Source organism: Mirounga angustirostris, unplaced genomic scaffold, assembly GCF_029215605.1.
Source record: "Mirounga angustirostris isolate CCGP_5_RB_7025 unplaced genomic scaffold, mMirAng1.0.hap1 SCAF_11, whole genome shotgun sequence".
NCBI classification, from domain to species: domain Eukaryota; kingdom Metazoa; phylum Chordata; class Mammalia; order Carnivora; family Phocidae; genus Mirounga; species Mirounga angustirostris.
Genome location: NW_026991719.1, coordinates 33,794,001 through 33,806,051, shown reverse-complemented (window position 1 = coordinate 33,806,051; position 12,051 = coordinate 33,794,001). Strand labels below are relative to the sequence as shown.

Genomic DNA, 12,051 nt, shown 5'->3' with positions numbered 1-12,051 from the left:
CCAAAGGTCTATATGGTTAACATAAAGTTATTTTGGGGGGTATTGTGACAAAGGTCATTGATCATCTGAATCCTTGTTTTAGTTGATTCAACAGCAATGATGTCACAGTCTCTCCCCTCCCACCACCATTTTTATTCCTATGAGAGCATGTCTTCCTTATAATAGTGAAGGCGTGGAGACACCAGAATCAGGAAGATAAATAGAAATTAGAGAAGCCTCAAACCAAATCACAATTTCCTGTATAACAAGGATCTTATGGCATACAGATTCGTTTAAACTCATAGAAGCTGAGAGTAGGATGGTGGTTTCCAAGGGCTAGGGAGAGGGGAAATGGGGAGTTGCTGCTCAATGGGTATAAAGTTTCAGTTAAGCAAGACAAATAAGTTCTAGAGATATCAGTATAATATCATGCTTATAGACAACAATACTGTACTGTTCGCTTATAATTTGTTAGGAGGGCTGATCTCACATTTTATGTTCTTACCACAATAAAAACAGAATGAAGATTGATGAGAAGATTAAAATTCTTAATTCAGAACAATTTCATGGACTAAGGGTTGTTCTGGGGCAAACAGCCAGGTTTTGGACTTCCTGTCTCTTCCTCGTAAGAAGGCCCAGCACAGATCTCTGACAAAGAAGGGTCGGAGTCTCTTTTGAGATGAACTGCTATTATAGCAAAGGAACTGGGTGGGTATAGAATCACATGTAATAATTTATCTTCAAGTGGATTGGCTACTCTGTATTTATCCATTGATCATCTGTGCACTGATAGACAGGCAATGGGTATTTCCATGATTAATTTGCGTGAACTGGTACTCATATGCAGAGTTAGGAATTCCGGCTTTGTAATGTAAGCACATTCTGGTATTTTCAGCTGTCATGGACCCTGGGTTTGGAAGATCATGACTCTTGGAAGCCTTAGTACCTTCATCTACTAAATGAAAAGAATACCTACCTTCTGAAGATACCAGCTTAGATTTCTTGCATGTTCTAATGGGTCAGCATGCATGTCCTGTAACCAAAAGCTCAGCATAGCCTGCTTCTTGAGCAAGAAAATAGAACTTCACACCCTCTTTCTCTTAGCTCACCTCCACTTGTTCTGCTAAAGAAACTCTGGGACCACAAAGAATTTAACTCACTGAAATTTAAAGAATAGAGCCCGTGCTTGCCCATTTCCACGATTCAGTTTTCATTTTTAAAAAATCGGAAATGCGGGGCACCTGGGTGGCTCAGTCGTTAAGCGTCTGCCTTCGGCTCAGGTCATGATCCCAGGGTCCTGGGATCGAGCCCCGCATCGGGCTCCCTGCTCCGCGGGAAGCCTGCTTCTCCCTCCCCCACTCCCCCTGCCTGTGTTCCCTCTCTTGCTGTCTCTCTCTCTCTGTCAAATAAATAAATAAATAAAATCTTTTTAAAAAATCGGAAATGCCTAATGCAGACTGAATTTATTGAACCGTATTTCTGGGAGACAAAGGGGGTGAAAGGAAGAAGTGCCCCCCCAAAGGTATCCTCTTCTGAATGTTCAGCCACCTTCTCACCTCCCTCAACAATCCCCTGCTATTTGCTTTATGGCTTAACAAATGCATAAGGCCATATTCTGTTTACTGCCTTCAGCAGTTTGAGCGATCCATGTGGCTTCCTCCCCTGGAGGAATCGCACAGATAAATTATTGCATACAATTACATAAAATAAATTTAAACTGGATAGGGTGAGTAGCAGGCAGGCTAGTCTTTCTGAGTGTTTCTACTGAGTTAATCCCTGGTGAAGAGGGAAAATCGCTGCATATAAATGAGATCTTGCTGCTGTCTAAACCAGCTGATAAATGATACCATCTGCTGGAAAAGAATTCTCAATGCCCTCGCCACTCCCCCCACCCACTTACAAGAATAGCCATTCTCCATTCATTATGCACTGGCTTCCATATTCGAGGAGGCTGTTGGGCTGGGGTGCGGTGGGAGGCTTACCCCAGTGGTAGAGGGTTCTAGCCGATTGACCTAACACTCTAAACCTGGTTCTCCAGGTGGCCAAACAGCCCACATTTTCAGGACACTGATCATTCCTAGGGTTCAGCCTGTGGCCTACATCAGTGTTCTCAAACTTGGCTGCACATCAGCATCCTCTGGGGAGCTTTCACTCAGGTGATTCCAAAGCACGGCCAAGTTTGGAAACCAGTGGCCGAAATTAGTACTTCTCAAATTTCTGTGAATACGAATCCCCTGGCGATCCTGTTAAAATGCAGATTCCGATTCCGATTTGGGGCAGGGCCTAAGATGCTGTATGTGTAACACGCTCCTGGAGAAGCCCTCCCACTGCTGATCTAGGCCACATTTTGTGTAGCTCATTCTTCTCAGGAGCGTCACGATCTAACTCGGTGCTTTTCAAACTTTCTTCTTAAAGCTATGAAGCCCGGGTCGCCTGGGTGGCTCAGTTGGTTGAGCGACTGCCTTCGGCTCAGGTCATGATCCCGGAGTCCCGGGATCGAGTCCCGCGTCGGGCTCCCTGCTCGGCAGGGAGCCTGCTTCTCCCTCTGACTCTCCCCCCTCTCATGCTCTCTCTATCTCATTCTGTCTCAAATAAATAAATAAAATCTTAAAAAAAAAAAAAAAGCTATGAAGCCCTTTCTTCAAATCCAAGCTCACAACGTGTAGAGCTGGTGTGGTTCTGCAGGGGGAGGGCCAGAACTCATCCACAAAGCTAATCGGCCAGGTGCATAGGATGCACACTCCTGCGCACACACACACACGGACACACACACACTGTCACGTCTTTTGCATGAAGTTAACTCTTCTTTGCAAGGTGAGAACTTTGATTAGACAATAATTGAATTTCTGGATGTGTCTTCAGGGTTCTTATTTGGGGGAGGTTTTCAGCCTTGCGTACATAGCCATAAATGGTTGGCTTCCACACATACACACAGCCCCCTGGAGCACCCTGCCCGACCCAAAGCTTCAGGGCTCTTCCAGCCCACATCGAATTGAACCCAGAGGAGATCGTGTCAGAGCTTGACTGCGCATTCTCAGAAACAAATTCAAACACAGAGCAAAAGCTGGACCGTTTAAGGCCATCAATGCCACCCACTTTCATGTTCTTTCTAAAACAGATCACTAATTTTTTTCATTCATTCATTGATCATCTGCCTGCTTCCATAAAAATATTAAGTTGCACGAGGGCAAAGGTCTGCTCTGTCTTGTCTCCAGTGTAGCCCCATATTCAGAACTGTGCCTGGCACACCGTAGGTGTTCAATAAATACCTATGAAATGATTGCATAAATAAAGGCCACCAAAAATTCTCATTCCTCTTAATCCAAACCAGACTGATCTGGACATTCCCTTGATTTGCTGTCCAAGTCAGCCTCACCAATACCACCACGCTGGGCTTCTATTCTTTCAGCCCTGTGGTTGTTGACAGCTGAATCGTACAGATCTGTAGCTCCAAAGAAATACGTGAGCCGGCTAAATGAAGATGGAAGTCACCGGCGTATACATGGCCACTGAAGCAACAGTGATGGATAAAACTGCCCAGGAGGAGAGTGTGCAGATGGCCCAGGCTTGAGCTCTCACGAACTGAGTCTTTACTTTTTTTAAAGATTTTATTTACTTATTTTGGCAGAGAGAGAGAGAGAGACAGCGAGAGAGGGAACACAAGGTTGGGGGGTGGGAGAGGCAGAAGCAGACTCCCCACTGAGCAGGGAGCCCGATGAGGGACTGGATCCCAGGACCCTGGGATCATGACCTGAGCCGAAGGCAGACGCTTAACGACTGAGCCACCCAGACGCCCTGGATTCAATCTTTAAAAAAGAAAATTATTGGGGTGCCTGGGTGGCTCAGTTGGTTAAGTGTCTGCCTTCGGCTCAGGTCATGATCTTAAGGTCCTGGGATCGAGTCCCACATCAGGCTCTTTGCTCAGGGGGGAGTCTGCTTCTCCTTCTCCCTCTGTGCTCACTTGCTCTTTCTCTCAAATAAATAATAAAAAAAATTATTCTCCATGCTTTGCTGTACCTCCCCAACATGCCCTACTCCACTGCACACAAACCTGCACAACCAGACTATCACAAATTCCTTCAACCCTAACATGATTTCTAGATGCTTACTATTCTGAAGAGTACTTCCGACATATTTATCTATCAGTTTATCAATGTCCTCTTAAAAATGTATTTTTTTTTTGGGCGCCTGGGTGGCTCAGTTGGTTAAGCGACTGCCTTCGGCTCAGGTCATGATCCTGGAGTCCCGGGATCGAGTCCCGCATCGGGCTCCCTGCTCGGCGGGGAGCCTGCCTCTGCCTCTGACCCTCCCCCCTCTCATGTGCTCTCTCTCTCGTTCTCTCTGTCTCAAATAAATAAATAAATAAATAAATCTTAAAAAAAAATGTATTTTTTTTGCTACTGAAGAAATTACAAACAGAACCAGTATCAACCCCACTGCTCCATTCCTTCAACTGTAGCAAGCATCATTTCAAAGAATCCTCATGAAGTAAAGGTAATGGAAGAAGGGGTTAAACATCAAATACCAAGTCATTTACTTTTAATGATTTCTCTTCAGGGTTATTTTGCCAAAAGGTGTGTGGCAGTACAGAAATGAGATAATTACTAGATATTTTTTTCAAAAGAGCGTAGACATGAACAAATTAGAAAATCTGCCAAGATAATGAAAAATAGCTCTAATACTTGGAAACTTACAGCCGCATTTGATTTTGCTGACCGTCCTCTTCCTCAGTTTAGTTACTATTCTCTGTTAACTGGGTGTGTTATTCAGTAAGTCCCAAAGGGAAGCAAGTCTAGCTGTGGCAGGCAGCCTCTAAGATGGCCCCCAGTGATCCTAGCCGGCTGGTATTCACACTTTCGAGTCATCCCTTCCTTCTCCGCACGGACTAGACTTATTCACTGACTTCCAACAAACAGTTTTAGAGAAGTGATGGCATGTCACTTCTGAGGTTAGGTTATAAGAAAGTGGCTTCCAGGGGCGCCTGGGTGGCTCAGTCGTTAAGCGGCTGCCTTCGGCTCAGGTCATGATCCCGGGGTCCTGGGATCGAGCCCCGCATCAGGCTCCTTGCTCAGCGGGAAGCCTGCTTCTCCCTCTCCCACTCCCCCTGCTTGTGTTCCCTCTCACGCTGTGTCTCTCTCTGTCAAATAAATAAGTAAAATCTTAAAAAAAAAAAAAAGAAAGAAAGTGGTTTCTGTCTTAAACATTCTCTCTCACTCCCTCTCTCTTGGATCTCTGATCCTGGGGCAGGCCAGCTGCGAAGTTCCCCTGTGGAGGGGCAGGGCAACCCTATGGAAAGGCCCCTGTGGTGAGGGCCCAAAGCCTGTCAATGATCACCTGAATGAGGCCAGAAGTGGACTTCCCTCCCCCAAGCTGAGCCTTTAAAGGAGGTCGCAGCCCCAACCAATGGCCTAACTGCAACTTCATGAGAGACCTTGAGAACCAGAGGCACCCAGCTAAGCCACACCTGGATTCCTGAGCCACAGAAACTGTGATAGTAAGTGTTTGTTATTTTAAATTGCTAAGTGATGGGGTAATTTTTCATAAAGCAATAGGTGACTAATACATCTGTATTCACGAAGATGTTATATTGACCTTTTCACAATCAACTGTACAAACCTAAATTATTCCAGTAAAAAAAATTAGTAGCTTGCATGATCTGCTATATACATGGAAATTAATCAACACTGCTTGAAGACATTTTCTTCTTCACATGTCCCATGGTCTAAATCCAGTAAGTCTTCTATTACTGTTCTTTGAATTAAATTCTATTACTCCATGGAAACATCACACAATGGATCAAAAGGGTCCAAGAACAGATAAAGGAATTCCTCCTAGCCCTGGCAGCTCTCTGCAGCAAACAGCACTGGGTAATAGGTCAAACTTGCTGTGCATACATAGAGTGTTAGCCTATTTATACAGTCTATCTTGAAGGTTCTATTAGGAGACAGAAGCCGCCACTTTTCCTCCTCTAAGAAACAAAAATCTCAGGATTCTAACTATAACTCTAAATAAGAATCCGCGTTGGGTCATACCAGTACTACTCAAGACATGAAGAGTTATTTATATTGAGGACAGTGAGGGAAACTATGACAAATCCATGAGATAAGAATAGTAATACATTAAATGGAAAACAAGACATGAGGCAAAAATAGAATGCCATAGAATTCTAGAGATAAAACAACAAATAGGACTCAAGGAACAACTAAAATAAACTAAGAAAATATATGTACATAAGACCAGTTAAGCTCCTGGCACATAGTTTAAGGACTTAGAGTTCATTCATTCGTTATTTATGAAGTAATTTGAGAACCTAGAAAGTTCTTCTTTGCCAGTCACTGTGGGGCTATAAAGGCAGTATTGACATTGTCCTTGCTCTCAAGAACACTATTAAAAGATCCTAACCAACTGTGAGTGAAATTATTTGCACATGAAACAATTAGAGAACAAGGAGGCAACATGTAATACATTGCAAATACTAGAATATGGGTCCTGGCAACATGAAAAACTGAAAAACAAATGAAGCCATACACACTAGGCAGAACCTCAAAGAGTGGATAAAAGTATGTTTAAGAATTAACTATACATCTAAAGACAAAAAGATGAATCACCAAGAGAAACAAAGAAGCTTAAAGCTAGAGCAACAGGCTCATGGGTTGTGTTCCATCAGTGACCGGGGTAGAGGGGGTGGTGGGATATTGGACCTAGAATACTCTTCAATGCCTTGAGAACTAAACCCTTACAAAGGGTCAAGAGACATATTCTTGGGCCCACACTGAGCAATGTTCTGTATCTCATGACCCTGCATAAATCCAGTAAAGGGGAAAGTAGAAAAAAACCTACAGAAGTAACAAGGATGTACAGGTGTGGAGTCTAAATTTATAGTACTTATGTTGTATATGATTCCTCAAGCTGAGAAGCTAATATAAAATCTGGTTCTGGATCAACAAAACTTCTGGGTGCCTGGCTAGACAAATGCAAAATCTCTCCACAGGGACAATTCTATAACCCAGATAGCATGGTACTACCACAGAAAAACCAATCCACTCTCTAAATATAATGTAGTATCCTGGATTGGATCCTGGAACAAAAAAAAAAGACATTGGAGGAAAAACTGGTGAAATGTAAATATAATCTGGAGTTTAGTTAATAGTTATGTACCAGAGTTGGTCTGTTAATTTTGACAAATGTACAAGGGTAATATAAAGTGTTAACATCAGGGGGACTGGCAGGAAATCTCTGTATTGTCATTGCAACTTCTGCATAAATCTAAAATTCATTCAAAATAAGAAGGTATTTTTTAAAAATCCTCCCTGAAGCTTACAAAAACTAAAAACACAAGAAAACAATCTACCATGAATGACAGTAAGTGCAATGTCCAAGAGGATTAGCACTCATAAACTTTAGATATTAGAATATCTGAAGGAAAGGATAAAGACAGTTGAGGATTAGTAGAGACAAGATGAGAAGTCAGTGAAAGAAAAGGCCACTAAAGAAAAAGAACAGAAGATTTTATTTATTTTTATATTTTATTTATTTGACAGAGAGAGAGAAAGAACAAGCACAAGTAGGGGGAGGGGCAAAGGGAGATGGAGAAGCAGGCTTTCCTCCAAGCAGGGAGCCCGAAGCAGGGCTCGATCCCAAGACCCTGGGATCATGACCTGAGCTGAAGGCAGACGCTTCACTGACTGAGCCACCCAGGCGCCCCAAGAACAGAAGATTTTAAACAAAAAAAATGAAAAATAACTTACAGAATATTCAAAATAATTAGACAAAATTGAGAAAAGAACTGGAAGACTTATATAACCGAGGAAGTGATCCAGGATGCTCTTCAAGAAGTAAAGACATGAGAAAAAATGAAAGGCTCTAAGAGACATAGAAGGTAGAAAGTCCATCAAATATAGAAGAGGATCATCAAAGGCAAAGTCTTACAGTGCTTTAGTGAGTTGTTTTTTCATAAAGATTTAGAAAGAAGAAAGTTTGGCAATTAGATTAAAAGTATTAAAACACTCAATCCAAGAGCACTGGACTAGCATCACTATAAGATGTGCATTATTTTCTTCCAGGTGCTTTATGTGCAATGATGACCAAGGCTATCTGGTACTAACCATGATTCAGCTATCCAAAGGAGGTCAGCATGCAATTATCTTTTCCAGCATCTATTAAAAGAACAGGACCTAGTCCTGGGAGGTGGAGGAAATGGGGAGGTGTTGGTCAAAGAGCACAAACTTTCATTTATAAGTTCTGGGGATGTAACATACAGCATGGTGACTATAGTTAAAAATACTGTATTATATACTTGAAGGTTGCTATGAAGGTAGATCTCTAATGTTCTCATCATGACAGTAACAAAATTGGAAATTATATGAAATGAAGGATGTGTTAACCAACCTAATTGGAGTAAACATTTCACAATGTATACATGTATCAAATCATCACACTGTACATCTTGAACTTACACAATGTTATAGGTCAATTGTATCTCAATAAAGCTGGGGGAAAAAACCAGACAGTTTTAAAGGCAACTAGGGATAAATGATATTACTAGGGAGAAATGACAAATGACCCAAATATGAACAATTAGACTTACTGTTAATAATAGTAAAAGGCCAGAATTACTTTCAACTACTAAGCTAGAATTTTAGCCCCAGCTAAACTATCATTCAAGAATGCAAATGACATGGAGATTTTTCAAAGTTTGAGATGATTTAGCACGTATAAACCCCTTAATGAAATAACAAACTAAACATAACCCAAAACTGAACCCCAAAGGATAAGATGAAAGAGGCAATGTTTAAAAACCCAAAACGAAACAAAAAACTGGTATGCACATAGGTAAATCTAAATAAACTCTGAAAACAGTGACAGGATCCATTTCGGGAGATGGTAGAAATACAGCATCAGGGAATGGAAGCATGAAAGTTAAGTGAGAGGTGCCTGGAGTTAAAACACTCCAAGGTCTTTGTGATAATTTGGAAGAAGATGGAGATTCTGATTAACTTTCCAGTTCATGTATGCAGAGTAAGAAAATAAGATTAATCACTAAAAGAATAAACATATAATGCATAAATTCAAAATAAAACAAAGAGGCAGGGAAAAAAAACAAGAAAGAAATGAAGACTAGACAGAAAAAAAATGTGCCAGAAATAAAACCAAATATATCAGTAATAATATATAACTGGATTAAGCTTTTCAGTTAAGACTTTCTCAGACTGAGCTAAAAAACAAAAAATGCAGCTATATGCTGTTTAAGAGACATGTCTAAAACACTACACAGAGAGGCTGAAAGCAGAGGGATTTGGAACAATACCCTTGGCAAATATTCATCAAACGAAAGGTAATTATAACAACTGTAATATCAGACAAAAAGAAAAATCATAATTAGAGATAAAGAGGGTCAGCCCATCATGACAAAGGAAATAATTCATCAGTGAGACATAATCTTAAATTTGCATGTCCCTAACACTATTGCTTAAAAAAACACGAAGCAAGGGATGCCTGGCTGGCTCAGTCTGCCTTTGGCTTGGGTCATGATCCCAGGATCCTGGGATCGAGTCCTGCATCGGGCTCCCCACTCAGTGGGGAGCCTGCTTCTCCCTCTGCCTGCCGCTCCCCCTGCTTGTGCGCACACTCTAACAAGTAAATAAATAAAAATCTTAAAAACAAATACACGAAGCAAAAACTGACAGAATCCACAGTCCCAGTAGGCGATTTTAAGCACCATTCTCAGAACCTGATAGGTCAAACGGATAAAATATTCCTAAGAACACACAATTCGAACAATAGTCCTAAAATTTACTATTTGAATATATTTACAACTTTGTTCTAACCCTGCACCTATAATTAGAAAATACACATACCTTTCAAATACATGCAGAACAAACACAGACCATATACTAGGGCACAAAACAAGCCTCAACAAATAACAAAGAATCTTTATGTTACAAACCAAGTTTGTTTGAACAAAAAGGCAGCCTCAAACTCTACACGTTTGGAAATTTAAAAAAAAAAAAAATCCTACATGGCTCAGTGCATAAATCCTAAAGAAAACTGCAAAATGTCTGGAATAAAAGACAACAAAAGTTGCAAACCAAAACTGAAATGCAGCTAAAGCAGCACTTTTTTTTAAAGCACAAATCAATGAGCTAAGAATGCAACACAAAAAGTTAAGAGAAAAACCCAAGGAAAACTCCAAGAAAGATAGATCTTAATTCTCTAAAAATGTTGACCCTTTGAAGAGGAACTCTGCTCTGCAGAGAAGAGGTAGCTTTTTAGATCCACTTATTTGGGAACAGATCAATATATGTTTTCATGAGTTTTTTGTTTTTTTTTAAGGTGACTCATTAAGAAGGAAAATACAGATCGCATATAATCTACACTGCACCTATTGCTAAAATGCTTAAATCAAGCGTAAGGATTCCATAATTTAGTCCAAACCAGGGCACGGGGACGACTGCACGGTGTGATGTCATGTCTTCTCCAGACTGAGTTTCTTCAATCCAGACAAGAAAGAAGGAAAGGAAGAATACATGCTCATTAGAAACAAGGAAGGAAAGAATAGATGCTCATTTCCTTTTTTTTTTTGGTAAATGACATTCAGAGTTTTGAAAACTTTGCTGAAACCTTTCCGCCTCTAGCCTGAAATAATATGAAGCTTCTATTTTTGCAGCCAACAGTAATCCTGTTCATGGTAAATGATTCAAGTTTCTGAAATGTCGGTAAAAAAGTCTGACCCCTCGGCATTTGCACTTGCCCGAGGCTATTTCAGTGGGGTGGGAGCATGCGTGGGGGGGTGTGGCAGCGTGTAAGGTGGTGGTCCACTCCCAATCCCCCGTGGAGCAAGATGAAGTAGAAATTATGTGTTTAGACGCTTCCCCAATAAGAGCAAAACGCAGCAATTGGTAATGATTCTATTTATTAATACATGTATCACAAATGTTCACAATATCAACGCATTCTTGTTGGCATGCTAGACAGAGGCATTGTTTCTTAAGTTCTTCTAAAAATATTTTGACTTTGTTCCCCCTTCACATTCGTTTTTAAACTGAATTGCTGAGGTCCTCGATGTCCGTAATGTCGATGCAAAGAAAAAATACAGAAAGAAGTGAAATAACACAAGAGCAATTAATTGGGGAAGAACGGAAGTATTATTATCTCCTTCACAGGAGGCAACAATACAGCTTGGTAACAGGATTATACAGGGTTTCACCCGAGAGGCATGGGGACCACTAAACTGTCTACACACGCCCAGGCATGTAACAATAATGAGCAAGGAGGCCACCTAACGCTCAGCTATTTCCTTCATGCATGACGCAGGCTTTTTCCTCCTCACGGACCATTACTGATGTCTGTCTTTACATATCCTAGGCAGCCTGAAGAAGGTAGGAAAGAGCCTTAGTAAAGGGAAGACCAAACCAAAGGAGATTAAGCCAAAAGAACAGACAGCTATCAGCTTATCTACATCAAGCGGTATGGCATTTATCAGTCCTGAAGGGTGAGCGGGAACCTTCCACACTACATGCAGGGCCTGGCGGGGCCAGGGATGGTGTGATAACCAGTCACCTACAATGAGCTAGAGTTGGACCAAGTACAGATGAAGGAGATGGCACGCAGGGGGCCTCAGGTGGGGTCCGCTAGGACTGGATGCAGGGAACCCGGCTACACTCTGGCACGACGGGGCTTCACCAAATGGAACGGTACACGGGATGCGGGCTGGAAGGCGGAGCGAGACTGTGCGGGCGGGTCGGTTGCACACTGGCTGGGGGGTTAGGGAGCGCGGGGGCGGGTGTGTTAGGTACTGTGCTCTAACATCCTCTGGAAGTCTTTCAGAGAGTGCTGTGGTTCCTTTTTAAAACAGGTCTCTTATTCCATCGTGCTTGAAAGACTGCGAGAGAAATGAAAACACGTGAGTGACTTACGGTTAATAAGGACTTAAAATAAGGTAACAAGCTAAAAGGAGCATTCAGACGTTTCACACCATCCTCCCTGGGCCACAGAAATGAGGTTTCAGCACGTGCGCGGGTGCTACCGAGATCAGGTAGGTTAAGTGGCAGGGTGTGCCCCAGAGGGAGAACC

General features: G+C 41.9%; 1 protein-coding gene across 1 annotated transcript in view; it reads right to left on the bottom strand.

Annotated features, from left to right (window-relative positions):
• Positions 1-10,874: 10,874 nt before the first annotated feature.
• The window catches only part of TSPAN7 (tetraspanin 7), a 125,327-nt gene continuing 124,150 nt past the window's right edge, over positions 10,875-12,051 (bottom strand). The window contains exon 8 of the mRNA XM_045876309.3: positions 10,875-11,860. The gene's annotated coding sequence lies outside the window, so the exon portion shown is untranslated. The remainder of the gene's footprint in view (positions 11,861-12,051) is intronic.